The following is a 23,033-nucleotide window of genomic DNA, read 5'->3' on the forward strand; positions in this document are numbered from 1 at the left end:
GTGGGGTGGGAGATTTCAATGCATGAACAGCTTGCTCCATTGCCTTTAAACCTGTGGTGTACATCATGATAGGAGGGTACAATGGAGTAAAATCACTTACTCTATGACAGATAGGAAGCAGGAGAAAATAGGAAGGGCTCCGGGCAAATCTGGCAGATGAATCCTGTCTGGTGGGCATTTTCAAAGACAATGACCTATGGGCTATCCATGTGTGACAGTTATGTCAAAATATGAACAGCTCCCATACAATATGAGGATGAGCTTAAGAAGTCATTATAAGAGAAAACATCACATTCTTAAAATTACTGTCCCTCCCTTTCTGATAGTATTGTAAATCAGACAAATACAAGATTATGGGTGCTGGCCATTCTTCCATTTTCATTGTGTGGATTTTTAATTCAAATGTGGGTATGTAAAACGTTAATGTAATTCTGAGTGTTCCAGTGAACACATTTCTACTTGATAATAGCCATAAACAGACACACAATTTTTTTTTGGATATCAGCATTTGGATTAACAAAACAAAAGGAAATAAATAAATTTCTCCCTGATGGCAACTAAATGCTGTTTGCAGCATCTCCATCATATGCTCCATTCACAACACTTTTTGAGTTGTCCTACATTCAAGTACATGTTTTTAATGCTGGCTGTCTTCTGCACTGTTCTGGGAGTTGGTTATTAAATATATATTCAATGTAAAAGTTAAAGTAAAAGATCTAATAAATATGTTAATAACAATATTTTATAATTAACAATGTAAGAATTGTTCATGATACATGTGATATACAATACTGAATAAGTAAAAGCAGCTTCCCCTCAAGCCTAATTTCCATTCTCAGGACCCACCAAAAGACTGGATGTGGTGGCATGAAATCTGTTATCCCTGCAGTCCTAAGGTGCGATGGGAGGCACAAACAGGCTAGAGAGCTTAGAGCACTCTGTACCTACACAATAAAAGAAAGCCTTCCACAGCAAGGTGTAAGGTGAGAAGTGATTCCTGGAAGCTGTCCTCTGACCTCCACTACACACTATGCCATACCTCTCATGCCACTCAATAAATAGATAAAAGTTTTAATTTAAAAGATATTAAAAATCATATTTAAATATAACATTTTGAAAAATGTTTTCTACTTGACTCTTTTTCCTGCTCTTGGGACCCTTTTCCTCCTACTGGGTTGCCCCATCTAGCCTTGATATGGGGGTTTGTGTTTAGTCTTATTGTGTCTTGTTATGTCATATTTGGTTGATATCCCTGGGAGGCCTGCTCTTTTCTGAAGGGAAATGGAGGAGGAGTGGATTTGGGGGAGAGGGGAGTTAGAACTGGGAGAAGTGGAGCGGGGGGGGGGGGGGGAATTGCAATTGGGATATATTATATGAGAAAAAAACAGACAAGATTATCTCAGTTTATCCCTTTATCTCAATTTTAACATTCTGAGAAAAATGTTATGTCTTTAGAGTTGTAATATGTTTAGATAGACAGATTATGAAAATAATTTTTTTCTTTTAATTTTCTACATTTCCTACATTTTTTCCTATGGAACTTCTTTACATTTGTCATCTGCAAAAGAAAGAGTTAACTTTCAAAGAAAAAAAAAACCCAGCTAGTTGCTGTATTCAAACACATTTATTTTAGATCTTTCATTTTATTTGTTTTCTGTTTCCTTAAGCTTTTGTTAATCTTGGTTTAAAAAATGAGTTGCATCTTACTCTAATATACACAGTCTTTGTGCTCAGGGCCGGGCTGCATGGGGAGGCTGTAGTAATTCAGAAACATAATGCTTGTGAGTCATCAAGTGCCAAGGTGTGTAACACTGATCCAAGGAGCAGGAGAATTAGTCAGGGTCATTGGACAAAGACAATTTGCTCAAATATATTCAGTAAGTTGCTAGCTGGAATATGAACAAAAATTCCTTATCTTTGGTAAATGTGTGGCTTACTTACTAGTGCAGGCTCCGAGGGAAAGATGCAGGTAACAAGCTGTGAAAGCCTTCAGCTGTTTCGTTCTTTACAGTACAGTGCTTAAACATTTCAAGAAAACCCCAATTTGCAATGTTACACTGCCATTGTAATTTGTGCATATTTAATAAACCTTGGCTACTTTAACTGAAAAGTGGAGTTTTTCACGGAATGCTGCCCCTTTCATTGCCGCATGCATCTTAGATTTAATTTGGCATGGGACACACCAACCTTGGCTCCCGGAGACAAGGTTAGAACCTGTAGTGCATGAAAATGAGCTCCTTTAAACACTTCTTTCATTCGCTACTCATTCTGTGTCAGCTCTGAAGAGACACAGGGAATGAGAATGATCCTTTCTCATAGCGCGACAGAAAATTATTAGTTTTGATGCAAATATTTCCCTTTTTAGAATAGAGAGGATTGCAACGTCTCCACCTGTCCTCCCTTTACAATGTCAACAAGGCAAGGCTTCTTCATGCATTACAGACAAAACAGTGACTGCAGAGGTCTTATGCATTTTGAGTAAAACTGTTATTACTATTTAATGTATGGTCTTTGAGATTTGTTTTTTCATAGAAATTTAGATGGGTCTCATTATGATAAAAATGTATTCTTTGGTTTGCTATCTCCAGATTTTAATGCTATTTTGAAAATTTTCAGATGTGTTTCACAGAGTCACTTTTGGTCTAATTTAAGATATGAAATAATGCAATTTTTCTCGGTGGCATTCACCACATTACTCCCTTTCCCGAGGGATACTAACAAATTATCTGCATTTATGGTGAAGACAGATGGACTTTACATATTTTGGGGGAGTGTCTTTACTAAAATTAACTTTCTTTTAAAAGTTTGCATTGTGATTTACCTGGAAAGTATTATTTAAATGTCACTAAAATTGTTTAATAAAAATTATGTCATGGAGAAGCCCCTATATTATATGTAATATAATCTAGCCTAAGGGCAAATGAGTTTATTGACTCACATCACTAGAGGTTCCAGACACAGGTCAGACTTAGAACAGAGCTGCCTATCTGTGATAAAGCGAGATTCTGAAGATTCAGTATTGGATTTCAGGCAGGCTAGGCAGCCACCCCTCTCCATGTTTCCTTGATCCACTGCCTCTTTAGGGCACAGACTTCTCTCTTCTGACACTATAAGAAATCTTCTTGTGATTAATGCTCTTTGGTTTCACACCATGGGTCATGTATCTGTAACCTGCAGCTGTGTGTCCGAAATTAAACCACCTGGGCTTTTCAGTGTTGCTCTCTGATAAAGACAGCCCATAGTAAACACAGAGAACTGATAAAATATACTTACAAGGGCAGAAAATGGGTAGAGGAACAATCTCCCCAACTGCAATTGGAAAGAGAGCAAATGTAGGGCTTGAAGGAAATTGTGCACATTTAATGCAATTCCAATAAACTTTGTTCATAAGTAAGTTATAATAAATATAAATACTGTGTATATACAGTCTAAGATGAGGTTATGATTTTTATTTGAGTGTGGTGTCTACTTATGCGCATGCATGTGCATGTATACATGTACAGGGCATATGTGGAGATCTGAGGACAATTTGCAGGGGTCGGTTCTCTCCTCCTATCACCTGGGCTAGCAACTGAACTCAGGTTGTCAGGCTTGGTGACAGGTGCCTCCACCCTCTGAGCCGTCTTGACAGCGCAGATGCTCAACCTGAAATGTGACTAAGGCTAGGCGGCAGTTTTGCCTGATGTCCTGAAGACTTCTATTATTATAGAGGACGAGGAAGGTTATGCTACCTAGGTAATTACTCCTGGCTGGGCTGTGGATAAGCTATGGTAAAAGGCATCCTTTTGGTCAGAGAGTTCTGTGGACTATTTGCTTATGGCTAGCTGGCTGTTTTTTTAATTGAACACATTAACTGAAGTACCTCATAAAGAACAAAATGTTCTCAGGAATTGTAGGAATGGTGACTAACCAGCCCCTCGTTATAGTTTCCAGAGGCTGGGAGGTGTATTGTTTACTTCCTTGGCAGGGCAGTTTTTAGTTCCTGAAAACAGTGTTAGGTTGGAGGTACATAGAGTTTGGAATATCTATAGCAGAGTATTTTGTTGTCATAATCGGCCCAAAATAGGCCCAAGAAGGCCCTACAGTGCCTTCTGAACTAGTACTTAAAAGGGTACAGAAGTTCTGTGTGGCTGACCATTGAGACCTCAGTTATTACCGGTTCTTATCTGTGGTCCATTATGATATGAAGATCTGTGGACAAGTAAAGTGGGGCTGTGAGAACTTTTTTGTTTATTTTTGCCATATTTATCTAGTAATAAATAAGTATTATCATTGTTGGCAAATATATTACATGGTGCTAAGTTGTATATTTTGAAAAAATAATGTGTTTAGTCGTCTTTATGGTAGCAGTGAAATATAACTTGTTTATTAGGCATTTTTTATATTCTGAGAAGCAAGTGCAATAAAAAGTTTAGGGTTTGATTTTTTTAAAATCTTTTCCAAAGATGTATACTTTACTAAGGTTTTAATTTTACCTCCACCAAGATATCATGCTCTTAAAATAAGAAAATGGACATTTTCCTCCAGCAGATTGGAATGAGGGATATTATAAGGGCTTAGGATCTGGAAAAGAAAATAGAGCGTCAGCTGTAGATACGCTAGGCCCTCCCTTCCATCTGGTGGTCACATTAGTGTAAATAAGAAATTGTTGAGCTGGATAATTTAATTGAAAAGCAGGTGATGCTGTCTTTCCTACTGACCAGGGCCTATTCCAAGTCCTCATTACCATAAGCACAAAAATGTACTGAAGAAAGTAAATAGGTTAACAAACCTCCAGTGCAATTAAGTTCACATGTGTCGGACAGTAAGTTTAGCCCATGTCTTGCCGAGTTTTTAAATCACCCCAGGGAAGTAATGGCAACTTTTAATGAGACATGAGGAGGGAACATACAGATTCTGTAAGATGGAAAATCAGATAGCTATGGCAAAATCGTTGCTCTGCTACACATAGGCTCACTCCATTTGATCTTAATGAAGCATGGCCACTTTCTGTGTTCCTGCATTTAATTTTACTTTCTGTGTGTGCTAGTTTCACCTTCCCAGGGATAAAGAGATGCGTGCATTCCAAAGAAATGAATCAATAAAAGAGGAAAAACATCTTTCTGGTACCAGACTAAACATGAGACAGAGGAAAGAGAAGAGAGAAAACATGGGTGAAAGACCAGGGAATCGTAAATCATAAATCAGGACAATTTAGGTCTGTTGTTTTTAAGTCATGGGACTTGGGTAGATTTGTATGCTCTCAATTGCATAATCTATAAAATTTAAGAGGCGATTTTTATAACCTAACTTAATTTTCTGTTATGATAGATACATTTTTAAAAGACTGCAAAGCTTTGAAAAAGCTCATATTAGGAATCAAGACCCTTGTTCTAAGTTGTCATTGAAGATTGACAGTTGCTTCTTAAATTTCATGCTGAATAGTAACAAGCAGGGCGATTTTGCATCTTAGAACAAGAGAAGATCTTAAATGTTCTTAGAATCAGTGGGTATAGAGGTTGATTTTGGGAACAATGCCATTTCACTTTATTAATTCCTATTTATCCATTCTTCTTCACCCTTAGCTTGTTTTCTTAGCAGAACTGTCAATTAAGCAGTGTGACATTATAACCTGCATGAGTTCCATCAGCATTTGTATTTTTGTGCGTGTTTCATGTTTACCTCTCCGTTCCTTTATACCCTGAGATAGCTTCTATGACCAGTAATAGCTAGCTGATTCTGAAGAATGGATATTTGCTGTTTTCTGTACTCTTTCTAAGAAAGTTATGGAGTAGGTGTCATCTACATTATCATCAAGCACTTTGTCTTAGGCCACAGTCAGTGAAGGACAGAGTCAGGATTCCAATGTTCCATTGTTTTACCATCTTTTTTGTCTTAGGAGGCAGCATGGCACAGTGGTTGTCAGGATTGATAGAAGCCTATTAATTGGTTGTCAGGATTGGTAGAAAGTCCTATATGACAGGAGATGTTTTAGGCACTTTGTTATATTAACTCCCATAATTACCCTGCACCACAAATCTACAATGAAAGTGCTGTTGGTGTCCCTGTGAGGGATAAAGAACTAGACACAGAGAGGTAAGGCATTTCCGCAGAGGCACACAGCTGGTAAATGCCGAGAGTTTGACTTTGGACCCGTGAGTCTGGAGTATAGTCAATAATGCTTGCTTTACGCTGTAATACTCCACAACCTTTCTCTCAGGCTCTCATTCTTTCCGGAGAACTTTGATGATATCTTGCTTTTTAGGACAGCTGTGTTTCTGGAATATTTTCTGAATCAGTTCTAATTAATTAATTCATACATTCTGATTTCCTTGCCAAATGAAGAATGGATTCTGTTGGTGCAAGACTAAAGTTGATGAGGTAGGGAAAAAGGGGCTGTGGGTTGGTAAGGAAGACAATGGTTATGGTGAGAATGTGTTGAGTTGGATCATCTCATCTATCAGTGATGACATGGCAAGAATAAAGAAAATGTATTCTTGTCTGAATGAAGCTGAGAATTTAAATCTCTCTCTCTTCTCCCTGTACCTGTGTGTGTGTGTGTGTGTGTGTGTGTGTGTGTGTGTGTGTGTGTGTGTGCATGCTTCAAGGCATGTAAGTGGAGGTCAGAGGACAACTTTGGAAGTTGTTCTGTTCTTCTCTTATATAGGTCATTGGATAGAAATCCAGGTTCTCAAGCTTGCTTGCAAATACCTTTATCTACTGTGCTACCACACCAGTCCTGTTTTGTAATTTTATCCATGTTTTTATTGTCCCAGAAATTACTTTATCTTCTTTCTGATGTTCCATCAAGAAATAATCCAGGCACCAACACCATTACGAAATCTGTTCATGTTTTGATAGGATTTTTGTCTTATGATTTCCCAGAGAATATTTGCAAACATACTCCAGTCATTATTTTATTGCATTATAGCTGAGAGTGTTTTTGTTTGTAAATCTGATCACCTGACTTATAAGCCTTGTTGTGTTCAGAGGAGTAACATAACTGGCTGCTGTAATTTAGTGTTTGTATGTATCCCAAAAGTTCAAGTGCTGGATGATAGTCTGGCCCCAGTGTAACACTCTCAAAAGGGGATGAGACCTAAAATAGGTGGACCTTAGAGTGGTCTTTGAGTCATGACTGCCCTCATGAGCAGTTAATGCTCATGAATCTTGAAAAGTGGGTTAGGTCTCGCCAGTGTGGATTAGTTTCTGCAAGATTGGGTTGTTATAGAGGAGTAACCTGAGCTCTTGCTTTCTTGATATGTGACCACTCGCTGTCTCATATGTTCCCATTATGTGATGCTATCTACTGTGTCATGAGGTAGCTAAAAGACTCACCAGTGGTAACCAGATGGGACTGATTATGGACTTTCAGTCTCCCAAACCCATGTGTTAGAATTTTTTTTTCCTTATAAAATACCCAGCCTAACGTGTTTAGTTGTAGCAGTGCAAAATGGACTAAGACACTAGTATAAAGTAGCTATCTATAAATATCTGTTTGGTAGAGGAATAAATAAATACAGATCAAATTTATCTGAGAGAGTTGGAGCTGAAACATCACTGCTTCATGAGATTTTGGGTTTTTTTGTGGTTTTTTGAGACAGGGTTTCTCTGTGTAGCTTTGTACCTTTCCTGGAACTCACTTGGTAGTCCAGGCTGGCCCCAAACTCACAGAGATCTGCCTGGCTCTGCCTCCTGAGTGCTGGGATTAAAGATGTGCACCACCACCGCCCGGCTTGCTTCATGAGAATTTAACTGAAGGTCTTTGGCCTTTGAGTGATGAGTTGTGTAGCTAAGGTGATGGTGTAACTGTTTTGGTGGAATCCGAGGATTTTACTGTCTGTGGATCTGCATGTATTAAGATAAGGGGTATATTGCTGTGGGACGGTCTGTATGTCAAATTGCTCTGATTGGTCAATAAATAAAACACTGATTGGCCAGTGGCCAGGCAGGAAGTAGGTGGGACAAGGAGAGAGGAGAATTGTGGGAAGCAGAAGGCTGAGGCGGAGAGTCACTGCAGCCGCCGCCATGACCAGCAGCATGTGAAGACGCCGGTAAGCCACCAGCCACGTGGCAAGGTATAGATTTATGGAAATGGTTAATTTAAGATAAAAGAACAGTTACCAAGAAGCCTGCCACGGCCATACAGTTTGTAAGCAATATAAGTCTCTGTGTTTACTTGGTTGGGTCTGAGCGGCTGTGGGACTGGCGGGTGACAAAGATTTGTCCTGACTGTGGGCAAGGCAAGAAATTCTAGCTACAGTATATTTAGGTTCTTCTTCTCCACCTGAGACTATCTTAGTCACAGGGCTGGAATTTCCTGTGGCTTATCATCAAGGGTACTTTTGTTCCTGTCTCTCTCATTTTTCGGACCAAGAATCAGTTAATTTGGAGTTATCTTGGAAGCAGTGCCCAGAATCATTTTCAAGGCTGTGAAAAATTCCCCATGTCTGTCTCAGTAAGCTGTGGTAATAATTAGAATTGACACAGAGCCCTGTTTGGGACTAGATAGAATCTGAAGTGCCAAAACACCCAGAGCCTTTCATTTGTTGACTGGAGTTGGGCCAATGACTTTGATTTGAGCTCTGTATTAATTAGCATGCAGACTTAGCTGCTAAAAAAAAAGTGAACCCCCAATACTTTTTGTGTCATAACCTGGAAATAGGTGGAAATTTAGGATGTGTAAGAAATTTGCTCCCCAAGATAATTTAAAGACCTCGGTTCTTTTCAATTTATTGTTCTCCTATCGCTGAGTTGGCTATCATTATAATACATTAGAGCCACCTGCAAGGTATTGCCGATCTGGTCAGGCCTGGGTCTGGAGAGTTTGTGTTTCTGACTTTTTCCAGAAGATGTTGATATTTCTGGTATACAAATAGCACTTTGAAAGTCACTGATCTGTGTCTGGTTCTTGAATGGAACGGGCTTGCATGCATCTTGACCACATTACAAGGGACTATCTGGGAGGAGGGCAAAGCAAAAGAACATCTTTATCTGTTTTGTAGACTAGTCTCAGAATACATGCACCTTTCTTCTACTCACAGTCAAGTCTATTGGAAAGAACACAAGTATCTGAAAGGAAGCCTGGTGAGGGTAGCTTCAGTTAGTAGGCCATCTTCCCAGTGAAAATGTGGGACTCCATGACCAACTGGTAGAATGGGAGAAGATACAGCTTTTTACCAACCATACTCATATACTAGGAAATTTATGTAGATGTCTTTAGTATGGAGATACGACACCTTCTGCAGGCTAAGAGATAGTCTCTGAAAACTTGAGAAATGACCTAGACCCAGGCTCCTGGGCGAGTCCTCAGAAGCCTGAACTTGCAGGTCAAGATCAGTGACTTTCTTGATTTCCAGACTTTCCTTTTCTTCTCGTCTTAGACCTCTTGAGCCCATGCCCCATTTTCTTCACAGTTGATACTGCAAGTGTTTCCTTACCATACTGTTGTTAGTTGATTGAGTGGGAATAAAATTCTTTTTGTTATTATGGGTAGATGACCTCTGAAACCCATTGCTCCAACCCCAAGTGCGACTTTTAGAAACACCCATGAAATTGTTTTAACCTCCCAAACTGCCTTGCATGGAGACTGAAGGAACTAAATTCCATCTAATGAAAGGCTTCCTGGGAATGTAATAAAATGGTCCCTGATGTGTATTTCACTTACCTAAGGGTAAAAACTATCATGTTTGCTTTCATTAATATTCTCAGCAACAGAGACTACATTTTGTCAACCAAAACCTACAGAATGCAAAGGTTTTTACTATCACCAAGTATTGTTAAAGCAGTATTTCTCCTATTTAACTCTCACTTGCTAAATTTTCATGGCGCTGAGTTCTAATTCTATGGAAGTTGTCTGAAAAATAGTCTGCTTCTCTTTTTTTCTGAACATCTGTCTTCATAAGCTATCAAAGCCGAGCCTAACATTATCCTCCCTGAACTCTGCAGATAAAACATATTTTGAAGCTGAATAGCATTTTCATCTAAGAGTAATGTTGAAGATCATTCCCTGAAGTCACCAGGTCTTACTTTAAATCCAGGATCCTACTGTGAGTACCTGAATGCTTTATTTGAACTCTCAAAGTTTTCACTTGATAGAGCGGGGATACCAATGTTATACTTTATAGAAGAGCTGTGCTGAAGAATGGTTATTCTGACACTTGCTAAAACTGCAAAGAAGTCCTGGTACAAGATTATTGTAATATAAGTCATGCTCCTAGCAGCAGAAAGTGACGGAACTTATTCGGAATACAGCTGGCAGCTGGGGTTTATAGCCAAGTCCAGAGAGAAGGGAACAGTGAAGAAAAAAATTACTAGGAAGAACAGGGAGGTTCTTGTTAAATTGGTCTAGTGGGATTCTTGATAAAATCAGGTCGATAATTTCCACATCAAGAGGAGGAGATGATGAATTTGAATAGATAGGGAGGGTGGGCACTTTCTCATTAAATTGACCTAGTAGGATTCTTGTTCCATCTGAGCTAGACTGAAGCAGACTAAGAGTCAGTGTCTAGGACTCACGAAGAGCACTCAGGGGAGCCTGATTAAAGTTTGGCTAAGGAAAGATCTTTGTCATCTGAGAGACTTAAATTAGGTATTTCATTCTCACTATTCTGTGTATCCCATTGTTTGACTGTGCCATTTCATTATAACATTACCACGTTAGGTAAGTAAAATGCTCGTTAAATGCTATTACTCTTAAAATTAATAATGATTACTCCTCACTGGTATTTTATGAGTATTTATATCTTATATATTTCAATGTAAATAATTTCTCCATATCCTGTATGTGTAAATAGATTGGAGAAATTATTTACATTGAAATCCAGAACAAGTACTTCTTAAGTTTTCTGAGTTTACCAACACAGGTTTTTTTTTTTGGTTGAAGCTGGTTCCCTGGTAAGATGGAAGAGACAGCCTTAGTGAATATTTTGTGTTATTTTGTGTTTCAAAACCATTCCTGGAGATCAAGACATGAAGAGGATTTATATGCATCAGTGGAAGAGATTAATAATGATAATAATAATAATAATAATAATAATAATAATTAATAAAAACTGCAGAGAAAGCAAGTTTTGAGGTCAGGTCAGAGTCATGTCCAAACTTGGGCTCTTTGTAAGAACCTGAGGTGGGAGGATCAGGGCTGAGGTGTCAGAATATGTAAGTGTCAGAGGACTATCAGACAGAGTGAAGTGGCAAGCTTGAGGCAAATATCTAAATTCCACAGCCACTGGATCCTGGGGATGCAATTTTGACATATTCAGAGACAGCAAATTGAGTGCAGACTAGATCTATTTAAATATGTCATAAAAGGCAGCTACGACTAAATTACATTGGAGTAGAAAAGAGAAATAGTCTAGGGTACCTGAAACCCAAAAGATATGGTAGGTTACCTTTTTTTCATATTTCATTTCCTGTGGCTCTAGCTGTTTTTCTCTCCCTCTCCCTCTCCTCTCCTCCCCAACCCTCCTCTCCTTTGTTTTCTCTTCTCCCTCTCCTCTCTGCCCTTCCATTCCCTCCCTTCCCCTTTCTCTCTCTCTCTTGCACACACACACCCACACACACCCCTCCCTGATTCACATCTTCTAGAAAGGCCAGTATTTTCCTCAGTTGCAAGAAAGAACGAAAAGAAAAAGGCAGAGAACATTAGGTAATTCCATCAGTGATGACCACTCACTGCTTGCATTTTAGATGCCTTGGTGTTTCTCTGATGCTACGGATACCTTCAGATGCCATAAGTCTGTCTTTCTCTTCTTATCTCTCTCAGCTGATGTGTCCTCTCTCTGTTGTTTATTTGTTGTCTTCTAGCGTGGGACATTTGTTTTCTAGTCCTTCACACAGATTTGTGATTATGAAGGATAGAACCTAAATAATGTTTAATCTGTAAGATTACATTTTAAGTTTTTATTGACATATACATATAAAAAGCAGCATGTATCTTACACATACACACCACTGAGGTTTCTAAAAGGCAACATTACCCATGAGCTAGTATCTCACGGAGAGGTTGCAATCAGCATCCCAGAACCTCTGTCACGTTCTTTTCTTCTATTCTTTCCTGTCACTGTCGTGTTCACCAAAGACAACTGAGTTCTTATCTCTAATTTTGCAACTTAGTTTTTATTTTCTTTTTATTTTTGTATTTTGTGAAAGTGTAACCATACATCATATATTCTTTAGAGTCCCTTCTGGCTTAATATGTTTATGTGACTAATCTTAATGTCAACTTGTAAAGGATCCATTCTCTTTGCTTTGTATTCCATTGAGTGACTATACCAATTTATTGGTCAGCTGCCATAGAAACTTTGGCGTTTGCTTTTTATTACTATTTTGATAATATTTTTTAAAAACTGAATCGATAGCTTTGCTATTTAAATTGGGATGTCTGAGGCTAGAGATATGACTCTGTGAATAAGGGCTGCCCAAACATGAACATGAGGGCTTGGGTTTCTATTCATCACATAAAAAACTGTAATCTCAGAGCGGGGAGATGGGCACAAGAGAATCCTGGGGGCTGATTGGTGAGCCAATCTAACTGAATTGGCCAGCCCCATGTGCTGTGAGAGATGCTGTCTCAAAACTCAAGGTGAAAAATGATAGAGGAAGAAACCTAAGGACAACCTGTGGCCTCTACACATGCCCACACATATACCTGTACACACTTGCATTCACCACACATAAATGCACACACACACACACACACACACACACACACACACACACACACACACAAACTGGGAAGTGTATTTATGAAGTAGCACATTTGTAGCAGAAATTGTCTTGTTGGTAATGTCTGAGAACATAACATTATCCTCTTCTCTAACTGATTTACCTTTGGTATTTTTTTTTTTTTTTTTGGTTTTTTGAGACAGGGTTTCTCTGTGTAGCTTTGCGCCTTTCCTGGGACTCACTTGGTAGCCCAGGCTGGCCTCGAACTCATAGAGATGACCTGGCTCTGCCTCCCGAGTGCTGGGATTAAAGGCGTGCGTCACCACCGCCCGGCACCTTTAGTATTTTAACCTTAAAGAAAGTGATGATTTTAACATGCTGTGTATATGATTTCCTTCTAGCATTACTAAGTAGGGTTAACCACTGTTTATCAGGTTCATTCTTGAAAGAAACATCAATGACTTGTTACAAGAGCTCATGAGTAACAGAATATGTCTGGACAAAGGGAGCCAGAGCTTTAACTGGTTGTATAATATATTTTGTAAAATTTCATTTGAATTATCATGGGGGGAGGTTTAAAAGGGTACAGTATTAGAAAATTTCAAAATCTATTTTTTAAAATATATGTAAAACTATTATTTAACTAATCCCTATCACAAAAGGCACTGTGATGATTCAGACATAAAAGTGGCATATACTATGATTTTATCAAGGTGATTCTACATCCTTTAATCATGTTCACAGTCATGCCTGCCTGCGTGCTAAACACTGGTTACCAGAAATCAATGTACAACATACTTGTTCAAGGCTCTCTACTTGAGTTAATGAGCTAAAGAGTTTATTTCATGCTCCAGTTCCACAAATAAATGGACACAATACATAATGTGATAATTCCTTATTTCTTTGGAGTCTATTCTATTGTGTATAATGAGTGTAAAAAAAAGTGAAGATACAGTTTAATCATGCATTATCTTAATGTGACTTTACAGGTTAGATTATGAAACATTGCTGGAATTAAAATGTTTGCACTGAAAGGAATAGAGTTGCTAAAATTAAGCAACAACTGAAAGGGCACCATGAAGAGCTGTAAATAAAAGCTCATAATAGGCTTCCTCTTGTTTTCACTTTAATTATCCTCTTGAGCAAAACTGCAGTTGTTTTCTGTGTTTATATGCACTTACAAATAAAATTTATTCTTCTCATTAATTATCATGGTATGCTTCAGCAGTACCTAAATTGTAACTTAGCTTTATATATTTAGTAGCCACCCTTCACTCATGATTTACCTTTCATAGTTTATTGTATAGCGTTTGTTTTGACCAAGAACAATCTGTAGGATTAAATAAGTCTAACTCTTTATAACTCATCCCATATGTAATACTTTGAAATCTAAACTCTGGACTTATTTTTTCTTTTGTCCACTGATTGGAAAGTGCACTGATACCATGATGTATGTCATCCCTATTAGGGAATGCAGAAGCTGGTTGCTAGAGCTCACAGATAGGTTTCTATATAGCAATAAAAAAAAACCCTCAGTTTTCATAATTGAACTTCTGTACTCTTTCTAAAGTTAGAGGTTTTCCTAGTGCACACTTTATTTCTTCCTTCTTTTCTTTACAAGCCCTATTAGTGGCCCTGCAGGAGGCAAGGCCATAGCAAAGAAGTAGTCAAGTTCTTTTCGCTGACATTGTCATCTTGATCTGGACTTCGTGCTCTCTTCTGTGCTTGACAGATACTTATGAATAGGTCTGTTTTTCAGAGGTGCCAGGGATATTTCAGTGATGACCATCTTCCTTAAACAGGACTGTGCATCAAATTCATAGCTAGCCATTTGCTTCTTTTTCAGTTTCTTATAAACATTCGGATTTGCAGTGATGGGTTTTGTTCCATGGAATGCCTTTTGTGGACGAAGCCTAAAATCAGAGATGACTAGGTGCAATTCAGGGATTCTTGCCTCACTCTGTTGCTGGCATAGTAGCCAGACTGAATGACCTTGTGAGCTAATCACACAGGTTTGTGCGAACACCAGTGGTAAAGGACAGAGCAAATAGGCTGAAGTTCCTTGCCGAGATCTTCTCCCTGGGGTGGAAGGACATTTTGTTAATAATTCCTTTCATATCCCTCAAAATTTTAAATCATTCTAGAACCTCAGTATGAGTAAAGGGTATAGAAGCTGTGAAATTGTGTAAATTATGTGAATATTTCTGTTATATCCTTTAAGGTATGATACATATACATATATATGTGCACACACACACACACACACACACACACACACACACACATACACACACACACACACAGTTGCTTGTTGATTCAGCCACAAAGTTATTTTCTTTCTTTTTTAAATAAATTCCCATATTATATTTTTATTAAAATATTTTGAATCAAAATATAACTGAATCACATCCTTCCTTCCGTGTCCTCCCTGTAACCTCTCTCATATCCCCTCCCTCTACCCATCCCATTTCTTCCCTGACTCTTGGAATTGATGTCATTTTTTGATTTTTGTTACATATATATTCATAAATACAGTTGCAGAGTCCACTTAGTGTGGGTTGGCTTTCTATGATACCTGGGCTGTCCACTTTGTATTGGATAACCACTCATCAAGGAAGCTCCTTTTTACAGTGAGCAGAGACCGTCACAGAAAACCACAACAGATCATAGAACTAAAGCAATGGATCTGTGGTGCTCAGCCTTAACTAGATGTATCTGCAGTACCATTCCTACACCCAAAGCTCAGGGAGCACCAAGACAAAGGCGGAGGAAAAATTCTAAAAGCCAAAGGACCGAAACATCTGTTATGGGATTGTCTTCTAGAAATGACAAGAAAGCTACACCCATGACACCTCAACCACATGCCTACTTAAACAGGACCTAAAAATGATAATATAAATAGATGTGCTAACTTGAAAAAAGGATATCTCATGGGGTCCTACCACTAGTCATATGTGTTGGTCCATTCGTTTAATCACAGCAATTGGCAGAGGCAGGAGGCAGGAGGCAGGAGGCAGGAGGCAGATAGACAGAGAGATAGAGGCAAGAGGGTGGATCTCTGAGTTCCAGGCCAGCCTGGACTACATAGCAAGTTCCAGGCCAGCCAGGGCTACCTAGTGAGATTCTGGCTCAGGAAGAAAAACATAACTCAACCCAACCCAAACCAAAGCAAAAAAACCTACAAACAACTAATGACCGCTGAAAGAGGGAAAATTAGCCTCCACTGTGGATGACCCCAAAGTTGTTTTCTTAGCATCCTGTTATATTTTTATCTTTCTTACAACATGCACAATAAAGCATAAAGGCACGAAGCAGAGAGACACAAACAATATAGTCCATCACACATGTCTCATGGAAGGTTAATGGAACTGTGTGAAACCAGCAAGCTTCTGTGAAAAGAAAGAATGAAGTGGTGAGGAAACACATAGAATGAGAGGAACTATGTGCCAGTTATGTAGTCAATGAAAGGCAAGTATCTAAAATAGTTAAGGAATTCATGCAACTTATCAGCAAAATAAAACCAGAGCCCATTTAAAAATGAGCAAAAGAGACATGATTCAGTGGTTAAGAATACTTGCTGCTATTGAAAAGGACTTGAGTTCTTTTACCAGAACCCATATCAGGCAGTTTCCAACCAGCTCCTGCAACTTCAGCCTCAGAGGATCCAACATCCTCTTCTGGCCTCCAAAGGCACTACAGAGAGAGAGAGAGAGAGAGAGAGAGAGAGAGAGAGAGAGAGAGAGAGAGAGAGAGAGAGAGAGAGAATGTTTAAAATAAATGGGAAAGGGAATTAATCCCAGCACTCGGGAGGCAGAGCCAGGTGGATCTCTGTGAGTTCGAGGCCAGCCTGGTCTCCAAAGCAAGTTCCAGGAAAGGCACAAAGCTACACAGAGAAACCCTGTCTGGAAAAACCAAAAATAAATAAATAAATAAATAAATAAATAAATAAATAAATAAATAAATAAATAAATAAATAAAATACACACCCAAAGGAACATAGACAGCAGATATATGAAAAGAATGAAAAGAATGATCAAAACCATTAACCATAAATGCAAATCAAAACAAAAGAGGATATCATCATTCACCTATTAAGTAACAAAAAAGTTACTATATAATCTAGCAATCCCACTTCTAGGTAATATTTATTGAAAATGAAACCAGTATCTCAAAAAGAGATGAATTACCCATGTACACAGAGGATTATTTGGAATAACCAAGCTATACAAACAACACATTTTTTTTTTGTCATATGAAACAGTGGATATATTCAGCTGTAAGAAAGAAGTCCTGACATTTATGACAACATACATGAGCTTGGAAAACACCATGTTACATGAAGCATGCATACATGGTATTGAATTCACAGAAGCAAAAGTGAAGTGTTGGTTTCCAGAGACTGCGGGCTAGTGAGAAATGAGAATGTCTTAGTGAACCGTCATGTATAAAAAGCTGCCTTTGTAGATAACGTAGGAATAGCTTGTTACAATAGGAAACTTAGGGGCTGGGATGATAGCTTGCTTGGTAAAGTGCTTGTTAGGCTAAGCATTAGGACCTGAGCTTCATTCCTCAGACCCCATGTTTGAAAAAAAAAAAACAAAAACCAACAACAACAAGATACGGCAATATGTGCTTGTAATCCCAGATCTGGTAAGGTAGAGACAGGAGACTGGGCTCATGGACCAGCCAGTCTATCCTTGTTGGTGACTCTCAGGACAGGAGGAGACGGTCTCAACAAACAAGGTTGATGGTCCCTGTGGAAGAAGAAAATCCGAGATCGTCCTTTAGCCTCCACATATATCTCATCTGACCACGTGTGCACCTTCACACCACACACCACACACACACACACACACACACACACACACACACACACCACACACACACCACACACCACAACACAACAAGACTTAGAGAAGCTGCATCATCAGTTCATTCCCAGGCAACAACACATGGAAACAGCTTTAGATATCATTCCTTTTGAAGTGATGGAGCGGACATAGAGAGTAGGAGAACTGGGGTGTTGAAATTCTAACTCAGTAAGCCCGAGGACACCGACTTACTTCTAGACAACCCTAGACTAATGAGACAAGATTGGAATGAGAGTATTTCATGGTGCTCGCTGTGGAATTTTCCTCTCTTCCCGACAATTTTACATAAAATTTTGCCATTGCTGGTCATCATCATCATTGTAACTCATGGTTATTAGATTCCTTAGATACATTATTTTTTTCTCCAGCTCCATCCACTTAGAGAATAAACTGATGTCTCTCTAAATCGGGAATATATTAGCAAAAAACCAACAGAGCACCTAGGCATTGTTTTCTGGTTTGCTTCTGAAAATAATTACAAATTCTTCCCTTTTCTGCATCGATGAGGCTGAAAATATATCTAGTACAGTCTTTACAGCAAAGAGAGTGTTTCACAGGTGTGGATAAGAGAGAAGCAGATGATATGCATGACTTTGATCCTTTTGGCTTTATTATTAGTATTTTAGCCTCTTTAAACAGTTTTCCTTCAGATGTCCTGGTTTCTGGAGTTAGTATGCCACGTACGGGAAGAAAGGATTGATAGAGAATTATGAATTTGATTTCATTGGCCTCTCCACTAGAATTATATTCAGTGATTTGGAAGCAATGAGAAAGTCATTTCTAATTATAGAAAAATGTTTATGCTGTAGACAATTGTAATACAATGAATTTAAAAAGTCCTATGAACAGCCACTCCATACAAACATATATCTTTAGACATAATTCCATTTGTGGAAAAACTCTCAACTTCTTACTGTCCACAGGATTGGGCCTTTAGTTTTCTGTGGTTATAAATTTACATCTCACTGACTTTGCTAGTTCATTTAAAAAAAGGTATTCATTTATGTTGGTTACCATAGAAACTAGAAGTGCTCCATTGGCATGTAGCTCTCTGTGTATTTTCTTCTTCCTCCTTGCTTTTGAAGTCTGATAAATTGCTATGTGGCATTTTGTGTAGAATAACCTTTCCTTAAATTAATTTTTCATGAAATAAAGCTCCATAACCTTCAAATGTGTTGCTTTATATTAATCTAAATCCTAATTTTGATGCTTTTTTTTTTTAACAAAAATCCCAACTGATGACATAAAAACAAGTGTTTTCTAAATAAACTAACAATCTTTGGAGTTGATATTGAGTAGGATAAACCAAAACATCGGTAGACCCCTTTAGGGTATAATTATAAATATTGCTTTGATGAGCCAAGGAAAATGTTGTAAACCACATATTTAATTGGGTATATTGGCAGATGTTTTAAGCAGTTAAATAGGATGAAACTATTAATGTCCGTGTGCCCAGCTTTGAGCTGGGTTTGAGGGAATACCAACACTGAGAAATGAAGTCACAATTTGCCTTATCTACAAATGAATATGAATGTAGGGATGATAAAAGCTGTGGGCATTAAATTCTGGACACCATCATTTGAGAAATCTGTCCACATTTCACAACGACCCAACAGACTGATGTGGTACCTTTGTCTCACCTATCCTGCCCACTGCTCTTTGTTCTCCTGCATCTGTTTTGATTTCGGGTTGTTTCTCTTTCTTGTCCAATCCTCCCAGGGCTCTTTAGCAGTCACACACAGCTAAAAAAATACTGGATTCCATATTCATTATAGGATATGAGAATCTAGTTCTCCCTCTGCCACTATCCAACTTCGAGCCTGTGGTCTTGACTAGGTCACTTTACTCTATCTCAGTGTACAAACGCAGTAAACCGAAAGACTGGATGATGGTCTTTAAGACCCGGCTCAGCTCTAGGAAACCAAGTCTGACTCTATTATCCTAGAAAAGCTGCTATGAATCCATTCGTGGCATTCTGAATTCTTAATCTGTGTGAAACACACATGGCCATTCCCCAGGAGTTTCTGGAAGTGACACCATGAGTCACCATAGATAGGACAGTGGGTGGGCTCTCAGCCTTTGTCACATTATGGCTTCAGAATGTTAATGGATGTGGAGAAGTCATGGTTGTGAGGTGTTTTTCAGTACGGCAGGATGTCTGTGAAGTGGCCTTGTGATTGAACCACCAAAGGTCCATACTACCTGCCAGGTAATTTGTGACTTTAACTGGAATACTGTTCTACTACAGGGTTTTAAAGACTTTTATTGTTATTGTTATTATTATTATTATTATTATTATTATTGTGTATAATGTGTGTAAGTGTGGGTACACATGTCCCATGGCACACCTGTAGAGTTCAGAGGACAGCATTCAGGAGTCAGTTTTCTCCTTCCACCACAGGTGCCTAGGATCAAACCCAGGTTGTCAGCATTGCATGGTGAGGTTCTTTTTTAAGTTTAGATATTGCGTTAGCTTAGAAGCCACTTACAGTCTCACACATATGATATGGAGGCATCTTACTGTCTCTCACATGTTCTCTAAGGCTTCGTTTCAGCTTTCTGTATCTATTCCCTCCCCTAGCACTTGTCAAATATTTGGTAGTTAGTAACACAAGATGGGTAACACAAGGTTTACCCATCTCTTCACCTTTCACTGCAGATACATGTTATCCACCAGTTTCACAGTTTTTATTCTGAGCAACAGAAGAGTAGATGGGGAAACACTTTGTGAACTGGATGGTGCTATGGAAATACCTGTTATTGCGTGTAATAACTGTTTTGTTGTTCTTACCATCAGGAGACTACTGTTATTTTAGCGTGTTGTTTTCTTTTTGTTAAAAGTAAAGTAGCAAGTGATAAATGTTTCCTTCCCTCTTCTCTGCCCTGTCTCTAAAATTCTCCCATAACTATTTATTATGTGGTGCTCTTAGCCCTGTCCATATTTTTACAAAGGATTTATTTTTATTCTTGTGTTTTGTGTGAATGCCTGCTATGCGTGAATGGGTGCCTGTTGAGGCCAGGGGAAGGTGTCAGATCCCCCAGAACTGTACTTATAGGTAGTTGTGAGCCATCAGCCACCCTACTTGAATGCTAAGCATGGAACCCGGGTCCTCTGGAAGATCAATGAGTGCTCTTAACTGCTGAGCCCTCTCTCCAGCCCAGCTTTCATAGTTTCAGTCCACCTTAAACCTGGTTCCTCTGTGAAGAGCTCACCTCATCCACAGCCCTCTCAAAGGTCGTGGTTTTCCCTCCTGAATCTCCTTTACTTGAAGGATTTGTTTTGACCTGGAGAAGAGTTTCTTCCTTGTTACTATTTCAGCATCTTTGTGTCTTCCTTTATATATATCTACTATCCCGGGCTATTTATACCTTTATTATCTTAGTATAAAACTCTTTAACAAAATCCTATTGTGTTCTGAATTCTTTCTAGGTACCTGCACATTTAATGCTCACAGCAGTTAATGAAGCTGATATTTTATGGTCATAATTATTCTTCCGTGAGACAAAGCAAATGAGGTAGAAGGGAGGGGTTAAGGAGCTTGCCTAAGGTCATGAGCTAGGAGTCCCATCCAGGTAGCATGGCTTTTCTCGCCACCATTTGTCTACACTGCCTGCATTGGTTACTTTTCTGGCCTCTGTGACAAGTTACCCTGAGAGAAGCGACTTACAGAGGAAGTGTTTACAAAAGGTTTGCCATTTGGAGGTGGAGTCTATCGTGATGGGGACAGACGCGACAACAGTCAGGGAAGGATGGGAACAGGACCGGGAGGCCAGCAGGCCACACTGCATCTGTAGTCAGGAAGCGGAAAGTGGACAGCGATTGGGACCTCGCTATAAAATCTACCAAGACCCATCCCCCTGTCATGTCCTCTGCGAAGTTCCACTGTAAAGGTTCTAGAACTTTCCCAAACAGCACAGCTTGCTGGATAACCAGTATTCAAACACAGTAGCAATGGGGGGCGATTTCCCATTCAGGCCACAACACTGCCTTTGTCTGTACTCCTTCTGTCTCTGTTTCTGTATACCCCTTTACCTCAGTGTACCTGTCCTCAAAGCATTTTAACAGCCCAAATAGTAAATATTTACATATTGCTTATTATTATCTCCCTATCAGAATGTCAGCTCCATGAAAAACGGAGACTTTGTTCTTCTGTTTAGTCATTAGAAATGCCTAGAATATGCTAGACATTTAAAAGACATCCGAATGAATGAGTGAACAAATGGACAAACAAGCAAACAGGACACCACATGCTGGTACCTTAGCAGCTGCCTCGCTGCTGAGTCTGAGTCCGGGCACCGCAAGATTCCTTCCTGCTGCAGGCAGGCTGGCTCCTGTTAGGGCTGGGTTAAGGAGCTCTAGAATTCTGTAAGGCTAGAGGAGCAGGTGCGGAGAACCACTCCTTCTCCAGTGCCTACTTTATTCAGTAGTTCCCCAGAACAACTGTCTCACCTCAGCTAAGCAGTTTCTTTCTAGAAGTCCTTTCCCATGGCGGTGACTGTCACTAGCTTGCTGTTCTGTTCTGAACGGTTGCCGAGACACAAGCAGTCCCCCCATCCCTCAGCACCAAGGGCCGTGGGCCTTTGCATCTCCAGCTCTATGGATTTCTCCTCTAAGCGTCTACATTTTTTCTCATTACATTTTCTTTGTTCCTCTAACTGCCATGAGTGTTAGCTGCTGCACGACTATTTCTCTGGCTTATTAATATTCCCTTTTGCCTTTTCAATTTTCTAATAGGTGTTTAATATTTTTTCATATTAGAATTTTTATGCCCCGACTTGGCATCGTTGTTGTCTCCTGAGTATCTTTCAGATGAGAGTTTATTGATCTTTCGGAGATGAGACTTGGGGGATTGGCCTTGTGTTGTCCTTGAGTGTGAATGCAGTGCTCAGCTCTGAGCACATGTGTAAAAGGATATCAGTTATCCGTGGTATGTGGCGCTACCAAGATCAATCGGGTTTTCATGTGTTCCTGTGCATGTGCCTAATCACAGAGGCAGCATCTGTAGCTGCGGGCCAGGATGACAGTAATGATGACTGAATGCACTTGGGCATGGGGTGACTTCTTTAAATTACATTGGGGTTGGGGGCGTGCTCAGAAGACATTCATGCTAAGCCCTTACATACAACTGAAACCTGTCCCGGAGATCCTGAGAGAATTTTAAAGGGATTTATTATTCAAGGGACTTTCCTGGCAACTAGATACACAATTTACTTGTTGAGATTGTAATTATACAAGTTACAATTTATCTGGTTTGGTTATGTGTGAGAGAACTGGAAGACCTGGAATGGGGGCATCTGAGTGGATTCATGCTTAGTGTGAGACATCATTCAAAGCCTATTTCCATGAAAAATAACAAAAACCAGAAAGGGAAAAAAAATCACACTTCAAATGATATAGAGTGTGAGGCACATTAATGTTCTTCAACAGAGGAATCTATGTCCAGGGGGTGTCAGTCCATACATTATACTGCCTCTGTTCGACAAGTCACCAGAAATAGGAATGTTTGTTTTACGTCT

At 39.2% G+C, this 23,033-nt stretch overlaps 2 long non-coding RNA genes across 2 annotated transcripts in view; one reads left to right on the forward strand and one right to left on the reverse strand.

The window, feature by feature from the left end:
* The window catches only part of LOC121822294 (uncharacterized), a 45,805-nt gene that overhangs the window by 12,603 nt on the left and 10,169 nt on the right, over positions 1–23,033 (forward strand). Inside the window, exon 2 of the long non-coding RNA XR_013044255.1 lies at positions 9,928–10,028. This is a non-coding gene — a long non-coding RNA (uncharacterized LOC121822294). The remainder of the gene's footprint in view (positions 1–9,927; positions 10,029–23,033) is intronic.
* LOC121822293 (uncharacterized) overlaps positions 13,462–23,033 on the reverse strand; it is a 28,424-nt gene continuing 18,852 nt past the window's right edge. Inside the window, exon 3 of the long non-coding RNA XR_013044254.1 lies at positions 13,462–14,724. This is a non-coding gene — a long non-coding RNA (uncharacterized LOC121822293). The remainder of the gene's footprint in view (positions 14,725–23,033) is intronic.

This window comes from Peromyscus maniculatus, chromosome 14 (genome assembly GCF_049852395.1).
Source record: "Peromyscus maniculatus bairdii isolate BWxNUB_F1_BW_parent chromosome 14, HU_Pman_BW_mat_3.1, whole genome shotgun sequence".
In the NCBI taxonomy this organism is placed as follows: domain Eukaryota; kingdom Metazoa; phylum Chordata; class Mammalia; order Rodentia; family Cricetidae; genus Peromyscus; species Peromyscus maniculatus.